This window comes from Cataglyphis hispanica, chromosome 15 (assembly GCF_021464435.1).
Source record: "Cataglyphis hispanica isolate Lineage 1 chromosome 15, ULB_Chis1_1.0, whole genome shotgun sequence".
NCBI classification, from domain to species: domain Eukaryota; kingdom Metazoa; phylum Arthropoda; class Insecta; order Hymenoptera; family Formicidae; genus Cataglyphis; species Cataglyphis hispanica.
In genome coordinates, this window is record NC_065968.1 from 3,444,511 (window position 1) to 3,459,307 (window position 14,797).

General features: G+C 37.1%; 1 protein-coding gene across 1 annotated transcript in view; it reads left to right on the forward strand.

The window, feature by feature from the left end:
• The window catches only part of LOC126855113 (uncharacterized), a 124,956-nt gene that overhangs the window by 38,714 nt on the left and 71,445 nt on the right, over positions 1 to 14,797 (forward strand). The window contains exon 2 of the mRNA XM_050602497.1: positions 9,631 to 9,687. The gene's annotated coding sequence lies outside the window, so the exon portion shown is untranslated. The remainder of the gene's footprint in view (positions 1 to 9,630; positions 9,688 to 14,797) is intronic.

The following is a 14,797-nucleotide window of genomic DNA, read 5'->3' on the forward strand; positions in this document are numbered from 1 at the left end:
GAAAATAAATCACGGCAAAGTTTTTCATTTTTAAAATCGAAAGATTAATAATATCTTTTCTTCTCCTTGAATAATTTTGAATTATTTCAGCACGATTAAAAAATTTCAACTTCCTATTTAAAAAAAGAATAGAAAATAGAATTGAAGTCGCTAAATAAAAATTATTCATATCATATCAAAATTATCTTATTATTATGCTTCATTTAATATAAATAAAATTATTTTTATATTCAGATAGAAAAAAAAAGCATTTATCCATATACGTAGAATAATAAGAGCGCACATGCAATATAAGCAAAAAAAAAAAATCTATCTTAATGAATGAAAATGATTAAAAAATTACATTTTTTTTTTTTCAAAATATAAGCAAAAACTCGGTGCTGAAAGAATTGAAACTCGAAAGTCCGGATGCGCTGCGTGGGGCTCTCTTAGGCAGCGATGCGCGTAACGCACACGACATATTTTATTCCAGCTCATGTCAGAAAAAAGTGGCCGAGGACCGAGAAACGCCCGTATCGTTATGCCAAAAACAACTGGTATTAAACGTCCATTCCCCCGACTGTAGATAAACGCCCAACGAGACGTTTGCCGGCAAGTTATAATGACTTTTACTACGTCATGAGCACTCGCATCAACGTCAAAGCGAAAGTAAACTTTTATGATTATATTGAAAACCTCTCGGCGATTCTACCTTCACCACTTAACGTTTATACTCCTCTCGAGGATTCTGCGAGCATTGTCGGATCCTACCGTCATGTTATTTTTATTACGTGCAAGGAGATACCGCTAACAAGCAGATTTTACCATTTCGGTTGGAAAAATGATATTGAAATAAACGAGATTAATTTTCTTGCAATAATTAAATTTTATTGCCTGTAGGCCTTGTGATCTTCCTCGGATATAGAAGAAAATGCTTGTAAAATTAAAATGTACTTAAACTCTTACGTATTGTATTTAGTGTAAAATCGTAGTAAGCTACGTATATAATCGTTAGGATTTTTTTATCAATTATTTACAGACGCATCGGGACGAGTATTATTTTGTGGATAAAATCCCTGGTTTATAATTCAGGTTAACAATTTGTACAAACTTGTACATATGTATCATATGTTGGGTAATCACTGTACTGTTTAACCAATGTCTATAGAAATAGCCACAGAAAGCACTCTCCGCTAGAACTATTGTATTGTAACCTAGTTTTCTCATAAACGTGGTTAAGGTCTACATCATTTTCATCTATTACGAAGATAGATTTTTTTTTTACTTATATCACATGTTCGCTTTTATTATTTTCCTGATATCGATAAATATTTTTTTTTTCTTCTATCTGAATATAAAAATAATTATTTAAATTAAATTAAGCACGAGAATGTGACAATTTTCATATAATACGAATAATTTTTATTTAACGTGACCAATTATTTTCTACTATTTTTTTCAATTAAAAAGTTGACATTTTTTATTCGTATTTCTGCTGCAATAATTAAAAATTATATGAAGGAAAGAAAAGATATTATTAATTTTTTTTTTTTCGATTTTTAAAACATGATTTATTTTTATCGTGAAAATTTTTTATTTGTTTTTTTTTTCATGTAATATTATTTCATCGTTTGAGTAACATATCAATTATGAATTCACATCATACGTCCGCATCATCTAATGTTCCATTAGCGCGTTACTCAATGTTTTTGTGAAACGAGACTGTTTAAATATCGTTGAATGACGGCCGAAAGCGCGCTTTACGTGATGCTGTGGACGGTAAGCGACACGTGATGAAACTTATAATTTAACGAGAGACGACACATTCCCAATACTCGACTGTTTCCATTATTTTTGCCCGCAATGGGTGAACACGGGGAGACGCGCCCCAGTTACGTGTACGGATTCAGGGAGAGAGAGAGAGAGAAAGAGAATGAGTGCGAGTGTTTCAAAGCTTCGAAGCCAAGAATAACCATCGTAATCACGTGTTGCCACTTCTGGTAAAACGGTTTTAACTCTCGTCGAGCCGCGCCTGAATGAGGAAGACACGCGTAAGCGAGCTCTGCACGTGTTCGTACACATGCGTGTTCATTCAAACGCGATGCGGCATCTCTCTCTCTCTCTCTCTCTCTCTCTCTCTCTCTCTCGCCCCATCTCGGGCGTGTAATATTTACAGATGTACCTTGAAATTCTCTCAGATTACGAGTATGTAATTTTCAGGGCGGGACGAAATGGTGTCGTCCGTGTTCGTCGTCGCCGAATCGCTCGTTTAACGCGGATTTTCGTCTCGCGCGCGCGTGGATCGCGACGCCGGAGAATCCATCGCGATAATTATCGGAGAGGAATGAAAGAGTGAGGGAAATGCCGAAACTTTATTAACGACTGTTCGTTACGCGCGCGCTTACGGGTGAACGCTTTAACCTCTCGCGAACTTCGTAAATATATCCTCGATAAAAGCATGCTGACAACTTGAAAAATTGATTTTAAACGCAGGTGTTCGCACGGCCCGGTGAACACTAATGTAATAATCGATACTCGCCGGAGTAATCCGCACAGTGGATCGCGAAATCGAGACAACGCTCCCGTGTGCCTCCGCAATCTGCAAATATTTAACGAATTTTCGATAGTGTCTACGTTTGATTTCGCCGATATCGTGCACACCGACTTTTTAAATCAAAGATAAATATTGAATAGTCGCATATGAGAGAAATTGTATATCTCGCTTGTATTCTCAAGATTTTTCCTACAAAATGAACATCTTTCGATGACCAAGTATATTTTCAAGAGAATATTTTATTTTAAAGGATTTCGTATATATTATATCAAGAAATATTATATTAGATACAAAAATATTATATTTTAATTAAAGACGATATATATACATGAAATATCATTTCGCGAAAAATGTATATGTCATTTTTTTTTTTTTTTTTTTTTTTCAACTCAGTATCATCGAGATTAAATCTCTAATCTACATGAAACAATATTGTATATATAATCTAATCGTGCCGCGCGATTTCCTCATCAATTTCTCGATTCTCCCCTCAAGTTACGCAAATCCTTATCCGCCGATGTCGAGTGCAGTAACACCCAATCGCGAAATTGATTTCGGTCGCATATTGCGATCGACAATTTAAGTTTTTAATTTTCTCTCGCTTTAGAGAGAAAGCGAGAGGGAGGGTGGGAGGGAGGGAGAAGAGGGTAGCAAGATGGCCGATGTGGACGCACAGGATTATTGCTCCTCGGCGTTTCTCGGTATTTCCGTTCCCCTCCTCTGCGAGAGAACGGCTGAGAGAACGCAGCCCGGGGGGCTGATTCCCTGAAATTGATTCTCTCTCGTTCTCTCGTATACCCACCATCTGTCGGCGGCATCCCCAAACGAAATAATCGACGAGATTAAGGCCTGCGGGACCTTAGTAGCACACGGGAGGTCGCGCGACTCTCGTCTCTCGTCTTTTCTCAATAAAATCCGGGCACGTTTCGCGAGGATATTGTATCCTCGGACAAGACTTCTTTCCTCCGTCTCTCTCCCGTTCCCCTGTTCCATCCTCTTCCTTCCCTCTCTCTCTCTCTCTCTCTCTCTCTCTCTCTTTATACCTGTGGTCGGAATCCCCTGGATTCCCCCTCTCCCCCCTCCCGCATGAACGTGTAATCACAATAATAATTTCCAGCGTCGGCTTCGCCGACCTCTTCTCCTTCTTTCTCTCTCTCTTTCTCTGTCTCTCCCGACCAGTTCCTTTCGAGAAATGTCCGCGCCGTTAGTCGAGAATTGTCAGAGCTAATCGATTTCTGGCTTTTTGTTGTGCCGCGTAATGCTCTGCACTCTCACGAGCGCGATGCCGGTTTCATTAGGCCGTGGAAGAACTAGCAGTCGCGAACGGATCGCGACACGTCTCTTCCTTAAGATTCTCACCAAGTATCGTGATGTCCGGGACGATGAAGTCGATCAACGGCGTCGTTGTAAGACACGCGATATTTTAATTAAAATTACAACCTTTCGCCGTAATTATTTTGTACTGTAATATTGACATGTACACTCAACGACGACAAGAGCCGGCCGTCTTACAAAATTGTACGGGACAACACGGGAAAGATGGAGGAACAGTAACTGTAACGAAAATTCACTGAAACTTCGGACAAAGTCTGCAACTTTTTTGCAGGCGCACTGTCTGAATTTTCAGATAAACTCTTCTGAACTTTTAGAGAAACGATCTCTGATAAGAGAGATGGTCTGACATTTTTTTCCAGACACTCAAATATGAAAATTTAAATAATTATGGATTTGAATTTTAAAAACATCTTTTACAATGTATCTAATTTTGTGACACGCGATATTAGACAGACTGGACTTGCCAAATCGATAAAATTCTTAATGTCATGAACGTTTCACTCGTCGATTTACGTAAATAATTTGCACAGATGTGTTAATTCACACAACGGAACAAAGTTGTGCTCTTCAACTTTACACATGGAAGAGAAAGACACTTCGAGTGGAGTAAGTAAGTGCTGCGCCATAGAGTGATAGCACTTATCAACTTTTACCGTTACGGGAAAGGTTAAGGGTTAAAACTTTTATACGGAAAAACGTGTGTCGAAGAAGGACGGAAGTCGAAAAATGCCATTGACCTCTACGATATATGATAATTTATATTTTATACATTTTTTTTTCACAATAACTTTTGTAAGTATTAAATATTTTATGTCAAACATCGAACACGTGTTTTGGGGAAAAAAAAAAAAATTCTGTGCTAATGACACCGGCATGTAATAATATTGAGTATGTCATACGTACTATGATAACCAAGAAGTGAACTCTCCGACTACAGAACGTTGAACTTTCGATCGTTTTTGCATATGAAAAAAAGATATAGCATACGCCTGATCAATCAGATAGACACATAAGTCAAGAAAGTTAGTTGTTGGACTCTATAGCGGTTATTCAATTTTTTATATGCACGAAGCTTATCGCCAATTTATCTATCTCGTATAAAAGGCAGAGTATTTGATATTGTCGACAATGTCTTTTGAAATTGCATTATTCTCATTGAATATCTACGAAGATACGAGCTTAAAGTGTGCTCAATCAGTTTAATAGAGTGAAAAAGATCAGTTTATGTCTGTTGAAAAAAAAATTCACCGGTTAAACATAATTAAGAGAAAGGGAAAGAACAACGTTATGCAAAAATATGATAATCGGCAAAATTTATTAAAATGAGTTACACGCTTAATTGAATCGACCGAGCGAATACAATTCTGAATTTTAAACTAAATTTGCTGGAAAACTACGCGAGCCGGGAGATGATTTTACTGATTTTTGCGTAACAATCGACATGTCATTTCCAAAGTTCGAATAAACTTTAACGCGACTGCTGTTCGGAAATGTCGGTGAACAAATTTCCGAGATTGATCGACGCAAAACGCTTCCACTCCAAAACACCCGAAACACATATTTCGACTTCTCCGTAGAGAATATTTCCGCCCTTTCGATTTAACGGTGTATCTGTCATCAGCGCGACAGCTAGTACCTCCCTTTGTGAGAGCGCGGCGACAATCAAAAAATTGGCAATCGCGGTTTGCGAAACTATCTCACCGCATGTCGATTCGGCGACAGTTGGCGCAACGGCGATCGTTTACAATAAAAAAAAAACGACAGATGAAAATGATTATTTCGCGATGGTGGATTCATGGTCCGCTCGTTTCCGAACCGATGTCGCGCTATCGCTGTCATAAATACGTATCCGGGAGGAGATAGTTTCGTGAAAAATAACGCAAGCGAAAGAGAAGAAGAGGAGCGGGATAAAGAATGTAAAAGAGAAAGAGAGAGAGAGAGAGAGAGAGAGAGAGAGAGAGAGAGACAAAGAGAGGGGGGGGGGCATAAAACTAAAGCGCTATTATATCACGTAACTTCCGCAATATCGAGCATAAACACCGGTGCATGCGACCCCGACTACGCAACGTCAAGTTACGCTGCGAGAAGAGGAGTGGGAGAGGGCGTATCCTTAATTCCCGCGACTACGTAAACATTAGCTGCTCTTAAGTTTACTCGTACGCCGGGCGTCGAGTTGCGCACGATTGCGTATGTACCAAGTTATGCCTCGGGATAACGCGCGTGTGCGTGTGCGTGTACTACGTGGAGGGAAAGAGGGAAGGAGGAATTTTGACATCCAATTGCGTGCACCGTGCCGGCGCGATGTAATATTCAGCTGCGGCAAGTGCTCGCTCGTAGCGTGAGAGAGGATGGTGGAGAGGGGTGGGGGGGCAGGTCCCAAGAGCGAGGGAATTCGTCGTGTCGCGTTCGCACGCGGCATTTGTCCTTTCTTTTTCACGGTCGCGCGGAGAAAACGGGAAGGATCTAGGCACACGTGTGCGCGTGCCACACGGATACTACAGGTATATACATCAGAAGCGGAGAGAGGCGACAAACAGTCCGCTAAATCTGTCACTTACATTTTTCACATTTCAATTTAAAGCACCGGTGTGTGTCATGTGTCTGCTCTGTAGTCGAATTTTATCATAAAAAATATCTGTATTATTTGATCTCTCCTTTTTTTTTTTCTCTAAATACACGTTAATTTTTATATATATCATGCGAAAATGTACAGTTTCTTTATTTATATTTATATAAATATTATATTTATATAATATATTATGTTTATATAAATAAACTCTATTTATGTTTATATAAAAACTTATTGAAAATTCGAATTAAATGCTGTAAAAAGTTTTAAAAGAGAGAAGTATATCCAGATACTATTGCTCTACTTAAAAACACTCGTGTTATATTTCATGGTTTTATTTACCGTATTCTCTCGATATTTTTTAATCTCTTAATTTCGTTTAAAGCTACTACCTGTATACGTGCCACACCCGCTCCAGGAATTACAAACTTATTTCTCTCTCTCTCTCTCTCTCTCTCTCTCTGTTTCCATTTCTCCCGCATCCCCGTCTTTGCGCCGCATTACCGTAATTGCGTAGTTTTCAACGGGATTATTACTCTGTCCGAGTTTTCCTTCTCTTCCGGAAGTCTCCTACGATTGTTAGGCGCGTAGGTACGCGTGACGGTTGTCGGACGGCAGACCGCAATAATAGCGGTCACACACCATTATAGATGCCGTTTCTCGGATGGTGGGCATTCGGTCGCAATAATCTCTCCTCTTCGCTATCCAGGATAGACCGAAACACGTTTTCAATCGGTTCTCGATTTTATAAGAGCAATTCGAATCGATCCATTACACGAGATGGTACACATTTGCCGGAACATCGTTATTGGCTGCATTAATATGCAATATTATCATTGATAATATATTACTGGTTGTGTATGTAATATCACCGATTGTAATTTCTCGTAATCATTTATACATCTGATTATATTGTGATCATTTACATATTAATTATAATTATTGTAATTAATTATTAATACATGTTTAGGAATTGGAAACAAAATAATGAATGTTTTATGTCGATACACACACACATATATATATACATATATTCAAGGTATTGATAAAATAAATCGTTATATGGAAAGTAAAATATATATATATATATATGTTGTGACATATATTTAAAAAATTATATTTTGAGAAAATTTAAATTAATAATTATTTATTTTTCTGGTTTATGAGTTTATTTAAATTAATATGTATTTGTGATTCGCAATGTTTGTTGAGTTAAAGATACATTTGTAATTTACTTGATATAAAATGTAAACACATACACCTATACATACGGCAAAACATTTTTAGCCTAGGAATAAGATTCCTGTAACGAAAATATTTATTTACACGCGTTAGTTTCATATAATTTTAAATAATTTTAATTAATTTCAGATATATTTAAATTTAAAAATACACCGTTACCTTATGTGTCAATATTATAAAATTGAACGCACTTTTGGTGTTTATTCAAACTCTTTCATTTAAAATGGAAACTTGCAATTGATCCAACTCATAAAATAATATTGATTATTGTAAAATAAAACTGCTTTTAATCATCGTTTCACGTCGCTCTTACTCTGATTGTTTACGCGAATAAATAAGAGAATAAATATTCTGTATTACGTTTTACATTTTATACAGCTTCATTCATCTCGCGAGTATTATTTATTTAACGAATTTTGCGGTAGATACGAGCACTCCCTGTTTTCTTTTTTTTTTATTTTATTTTATAACAACCGTGAATAATTCATAGGTCCGAAGCGCAGTGGTGAGATTATTCCTTTTCTCTCCCACTCGCGTTCATACTAGTTTGGAGAGGAATTTTAAGCGGCTTTAACACAAAACTGCGGATTTTTCATACCGGGACACTTTCCGATCGTCAAACGACCCATTGTTGTCAATCTTGGAGCGCGCAAGGCAAACCACGATCGGTGTCAAGGATTTTCACGGAAAAACCGATTGTCTCGGCTAAACCTAGCCGACGTGGAAAAAGTGCCGACATAGTGTTTTTTTTTTCTTCTTCCTCAATACCGCCTTGTGTCGCGTTGTATACAAGACGTCGTAGAGGATTATTTGTTTCGCGCGGCGAGACGAAGAAAAGTCTTAAGAAACGAAGGCCGACCTTCGAGCACGAACAATCTCGCGGAATTTGCATGATCGTAAGTCTGTCGACGAGAACCCTGAAAATTAGGCCGGAATTTATACGCGTCTTGCTCCTTTGTTTTTTCCCGCGTGACGGAACAAAAAATAGAATGTAATAGAGTCCGCCTCTAGAGCGCGCTAATCTGCACGCGAGGAGGTGGAACGGAGGGGAAACGACAGCGTAACTAAGTGCTTCGAAGCATTTAACTCTTTATACAGGCTGATACTCCTTTTATGCCGCGCTTTATCTTTCGACATATTAGCATGCGATTAATAAAAAAATTATCCGGCACATCGCACGGCATCAAACGATTTCGAGGTAAAATTAAAAAAAATTACTTGTCAGCTGTCAAATTTACGCTCGCTTTTTTTCCTCCCCTTCATACGCGAACATTTGTTTCTTTCTCGTATATAATTTTGATTTGAATGAAAAATTGGACCTAGTAAATATTAATGACTATAAAAGGTTGATAATAAAAAAATGCAGCTTATTTCGCATTCTTCTTCCTCCTCTAATTATTATGTTACCGGGGGAGGACGCAGAAAGTTTAGAGATAATCCGAGGATCGTTGCACGCATCGCAAGAATCGGCGCTACGTCATTACACGGTTCCACCTACTGACAGATTGCTTGCGTAGCCGGCACGGGCACCTGCTGTTCCATTTTTCCCGCCAATTCGCGCCGGGAACTATCATTTTCTTAACGATACCGAGCGCTATCCTCGGAAATGGTATAGGGATGACCTTCCTCTGAGCGTTCGATATTTCGAAAAACGGCGAATCGACGGCTCGATGGTCGATTCACGAGAGACATGATGATGCTTTGCCCTATGATATTATCGGTTATAAGAGCGGGGTATGATACAGAAGAATAGATAGTCAAATGGCAGATGGGAAAAGATATCGGTGGTTTATCATCCATTAAAGTAACGTTCCGTTTTGAGCTAAAAAGCACCAATTTTGTATCAAAGAATCGATCTTTGCGTTCTTTTATTATCGAGCCAGATTGATAGGATTCAACGTTTTTGAATGTTTCTGTTTCTATTGTATAATGTTTACAATTTTTGTTTTAGATATTGGCCTTTCATTGACTTGGATACTCGCATCGCATTTGATCTTCTGCTGCTTCGGTTCGTATCAATTTTTAAATCTTTTATACTTGATACGATGTTATTTCTACGATATTAATGATTTTTTTTTTTTTTTTTTACAAAACAATTATTTGCACTAGTTTTTTCCTCGAAAGATTTTTATTAATACACACACACACACAAAATGTTACAATATAAAATATTAAATGCAATTCACGAATAAAAAAAAAAAAAAAAATTTAAATATACTACTAAAAAATAAAACAATATTGAAAAGTAATATAGTATAATCGAAAAAGCTCAGAGAAATTACAATATTCTCAATTAATGCCGTCGATTTATTGGCATCAATTAAAATTTTTTATTAATTAAATTAGCATGTAATGACAATTTAATCCATTATTCTCTCGATTATCCTCCAATATTACGAGCCGTGAAATTAAGTAATACAGAAGCGAATTAGAAAACATTAGAGGTAGCGCGAAATCAAGATATGTCAATATCATGCCTTAACATCGACTTGGGGGCGATAACGAGCAATCGTCCCCGGTGTTAAGCATCGATAGCCAACTATGCACACTCTCCCCCTTTCATTCTTTCTTCCCGCGAGATTGCCGCAAGCTTCTTCTCGGCGCGATTCGATTCCCCTCTTAAATAATAATGTCTAGACGTCTTTACGCCTCGTCCTCGCGCGACGAATAGCTCTCGTGGTGAGAATAAAATGGGTCGTTTACGATAAACCCTGGGCTTTCTTTCTCTTCTTGGTCTCCTCTAGACCTTCTCCCCCGCGCGTGTATCGCCTTTCTTGGAAACAAGCGATTCGTTATTCCTCCGAATGAAACGCGAGGAGAATTTACGGTTTTGTGTGACGACAGAAGCCGATAAAAGCCGTCAGAGAGGAGAGAGAGAGAGAGAGGGGAGGGATATGGACTTAAGTAGGTGCCTTTTTCGACGAACTGTTTAACCAAATAGACTCATAACGTGAGCCAGGCGATCGACTGCATACAAGGGGTTCAGTCATATATTCTCGTTCAGTGCCTTTGATCAATATGAAATTGAGCTTTCGTAATAATCTCTCAACATTTGAGGTGACACTAGGAATGACGAGCTATTTTTAAATTAAGATAATTTTGTCTCATTAACGAGGCACGAAACTTTGCTTCTAAATTGAATCGAAGTCAATCTTTATCACGGCGGAACTTCACATTCGAGGTTTATCGACTGAAAAAAAAAAAATGAAAATTTGGAAATTGAAAAGCGATCCGACAAATTATGTTATATACTCCTGGATGTTTCCATTATGGAAAAAGTAATCAATATCATATACCGGGCGGCAGACGGAAATACGAGATACCGATTCTATCTTCGACTCGTAAAATTAGATATTTTATTTGAAGAAAAACATCCATTATTCGCTCATAACTTGAATTTTATGCGCATTCCGACGATACGAGCACAAATTACATTAACCGTCGACCGTTCGAAAACTTTTACATTCCCCGAGAGGAGTCACGATTACCGATAGTCTCCGTAATATCTACACCATCTCATATTCTTACGTCTTCTTTTAGAATGCCTTTCGATTAGTCCGGGACACCCTATGCATGCACATATATTCGGGGCGACACGTGTAACACGTAGAACGTCTGTGCGTAGGGCCTTGCCTTCCGCTTTTTCATTGGCCATTCCGGCTGCCATCGATTTTTCCTCATGTGTATGTATGCATCAAGATATGTAAATACGGCTTATACTATACACGACGCCTCATTGTATCGTCGCTTGTGGTACGTACGTGAAAAGAGACGGTGAATTAGAGGGGAGGGGAATAACGTGTTCATTCGACGAAACATATTTGTCCAAACGCGGCTCGTTTATATTTAAATGAACGCTTGATTTTATATTGTACCTTGCGCACCTCTCTCTTTTCTCCAGGCGCGTCTTCCTAGATGGATCCTGCGCTTTTGATATATATATATATATATATATATATATATATATATATATATATATATCGGACACAAAAAGCAACTACCGATTGTCGGAGTTTTTTAACGCGATCCAAAAGACAGAGAGAACATTTTCATCCAGGGCGTGAGGATGGACAGGAGTATTGTAACACATTCGAGCTGAAGCGCTCTCTTTTTCCGTTGGCTTTTGATTCGATGATAAAGCCCAGAGAGCTCGGCAAGTCGAGCTAAACATTTAAATATTGAACGTTCGCCTCCCACACGTGCCTCCCGTTGGCAGGAGAACTGTCACGAGTTATTTTCGAAATTAACTCGCCGGACGCAAATCCGCTTTAAAAGTGAATCTCTTTTTTATTCGCAAATAAAACGCGCCGTTAAATATTCTTCAAACACGCCGAGTATAATTATTCATTGTAATTATGAAATTAATATCTTGATAAATTGCGTATATGGAATATACGCATTTAAAAAAATTGTTTTCACACTAATACTTTTAATTATATATTTCAATTAAGAAATTTAAACTGTCGGTGGGGAAAGTTTTTTTTTTGTATTTTCACTCTTATTTCTGCGGTCTATCGTTTTCTTTCCTCCAAGTTGCTTCCTCCAAGTTGTTACGAGCGAGCAAGTTTAAGACTTTAGGGAAAGCAAAAACAAGACGTAGAATTAATACAGACGCTAAAAAATGGCTTCTCTCTTTAAGGCTGGATGATCGAAGAGTTGTTGTACTCTGTCAAGTAAGACTCTCAAATTGACGTGCAACAGTTCGGGCGCGCTAACGCGGTATTGTAGTCGCGAATACAATTGTCAAAGACAATTGCATCGCGGGCGAGGAACGACGATTGATTTATCGACGACATTACAATTCGAGAAATTATTTGACTCGAGCGTTCTGGCGCTTTCGATGGCGATGGTGTTGGTAGGTATCCCGGTGCCGTTCAAGTTGCGTCGAGATAGATGGGAAATTTATCAGAAGATTCAATTGTAGGAGGCGGCGTCGCGTTGATCGGGCTATCAATTTTAAACGCAATCCGCGAACGCGATATAGATTCGAGAAATCGAATTCGAAACTCTGCCGACTTTAACCCAATATTTACACCGCCATCCATTTATTAACGTTTTCTAAATTGCGCGGTCATTATAAGCTCCTCTCACAATACCAATATTCCCAAGTATTTTTCGAGTCAATATTGCTGTTTCAAAAATATTGCTTTCTGCCAAGACTTACGATCAAGATTTAAAATTTTTTAACACGAAATTAAAATTATATATAAAATTATATAATTATATAATTTTATAAAAAAAAAGACTTAAAATGTGCAAAACAATATAAATTGGTTTTAAATTAAAAAATTTTTAAGAAAGAATATTTTTTTTTTTTTTAGTTATAAAGCATGGAAAAAATGCGCATAAAAAAGAATCATCTATTATCTGTTTTTGAGAGTAGAAATCAAGCTCATTTACATATTACAAAAAAGATATGAAATTATGATGAATATTCTTGGCAGTCATATCGAATATCCGGTCTATAATTTATGAGAATTCCCGGCAAATGTCCAATGAGCTCGTCGAAAATCCGCACATAAATCAATCTATAATAAAACAAGTAGCGTTACACGTTTATGAAATAAAGGTTTGTTTCTTTTTTGTTTTTTTTTGTTTTTTTTTTTTGTTTTTTGTCATCCAAATTGTTTTATTAGCTGTCACGAATGCGCTATAAATGCATGCATGAACAAGTTGGGCTTTCTTTGTAACTGCGGAGGTAGTTAATGTAATGTTTATCATCATCTCGGAAATTAATTAGCCTTTGAAGTCAGAGACAGCACACCCCACGTCCTACATTATTGAATCGATCATAGTCCGTTACCTCAGCAGCGTAGCAATTATATGACGGGTCGCTTGTTGTTGGATTCATTAACGAAGGGTCTTTGCGAAACGTTGTTTGAAAATCAAGCTGTTTGCTCAAAATTTTTAACCGCCTTTTGTATACAGGATAAAAGTGTATAGTTACTATGACAATAGAAGATCTTGTACTCTTTAATGACTTTGACTAGCTCTTTATGAAAACTTAAAGGAGACGTAATTAAGTAATATTTAATATAAAACATATTGTAAGATTTTGCAGATTTAAATTCTATTTAAATGCTTAATAATAAATAATTTGTTGATTTATTTCGTTACTTTCGAATTGATTTAATTTTCATTAATCTGGATTTAGGCCAAATGTTTAATTTCGTGTTATTCAATACTAAACATTTTTAACGAATTGCTAAACATGACTTGCTTTAAGAAAAAATTGTCTTTAAATTTTTTGGAAAATGCTATCAAAAATTGTTGAAATAAATTTGATGAAACATCTTATATATAATATATATACACATTGATTTTTGAAAACATTAAACATTCTGCCATTATTATTCTGATGATATATTTTAACGTATAATTTATTACTATTATAAAAGAAAATATGATAATATACAATTATATTATTTGTTGAATAGTGTGGAATGCATGCATATCTATGGATGCACATGTCTATGGATCACATGGATAGTTGAATAATACATCCGCGTGGATCCATGGATTCTCCTTTCAAAGATAGAATAGGTGCTTATTCGATGTTTCATTCCCACATTTTGGGAAAAATAATTCTCTACCAACGATTATTTATCTTCTTCTTCTCCTCTCTCTCTCTCTCTCTCTCTCTCTCTCTCTCTCTTTTGTATGTAGGATGCATTCTCAAACCAAATACGCATCCCGCTGCGAATGCACACGTTTCGCTCAACAACGGCTTCTCGATTATGTAAACGGTGCGATAAATTACGTGTGGGGTGTGTGGTTTGTGTCATCTCAACATGACGCGTCGAGAAACGAGATAGATACGCGATTATTCTCGGCTCGCGAGTCTCTTTGCGAATCTCAAGAGGATTCTCCGTCGTATTCGCCTACAACACGCAAATATAAACACATAAGAGAGAGAGAGAGAGAGAGAGAGAGAGAGAGAGAGGTTGATACTATTAATTAAAATAAATCTGAGTATTAACATAAGAATTAAAAAGATAATCCTTTAAATTTTAATTTTTTTATTTTTTATCTCAGAGAAATAATCTTTCTTGGTTTAAAAATAATCTTTGCATTTCTAATCAAATAAAATTGCATTGTTAAGTCTAGACAGAGAAACG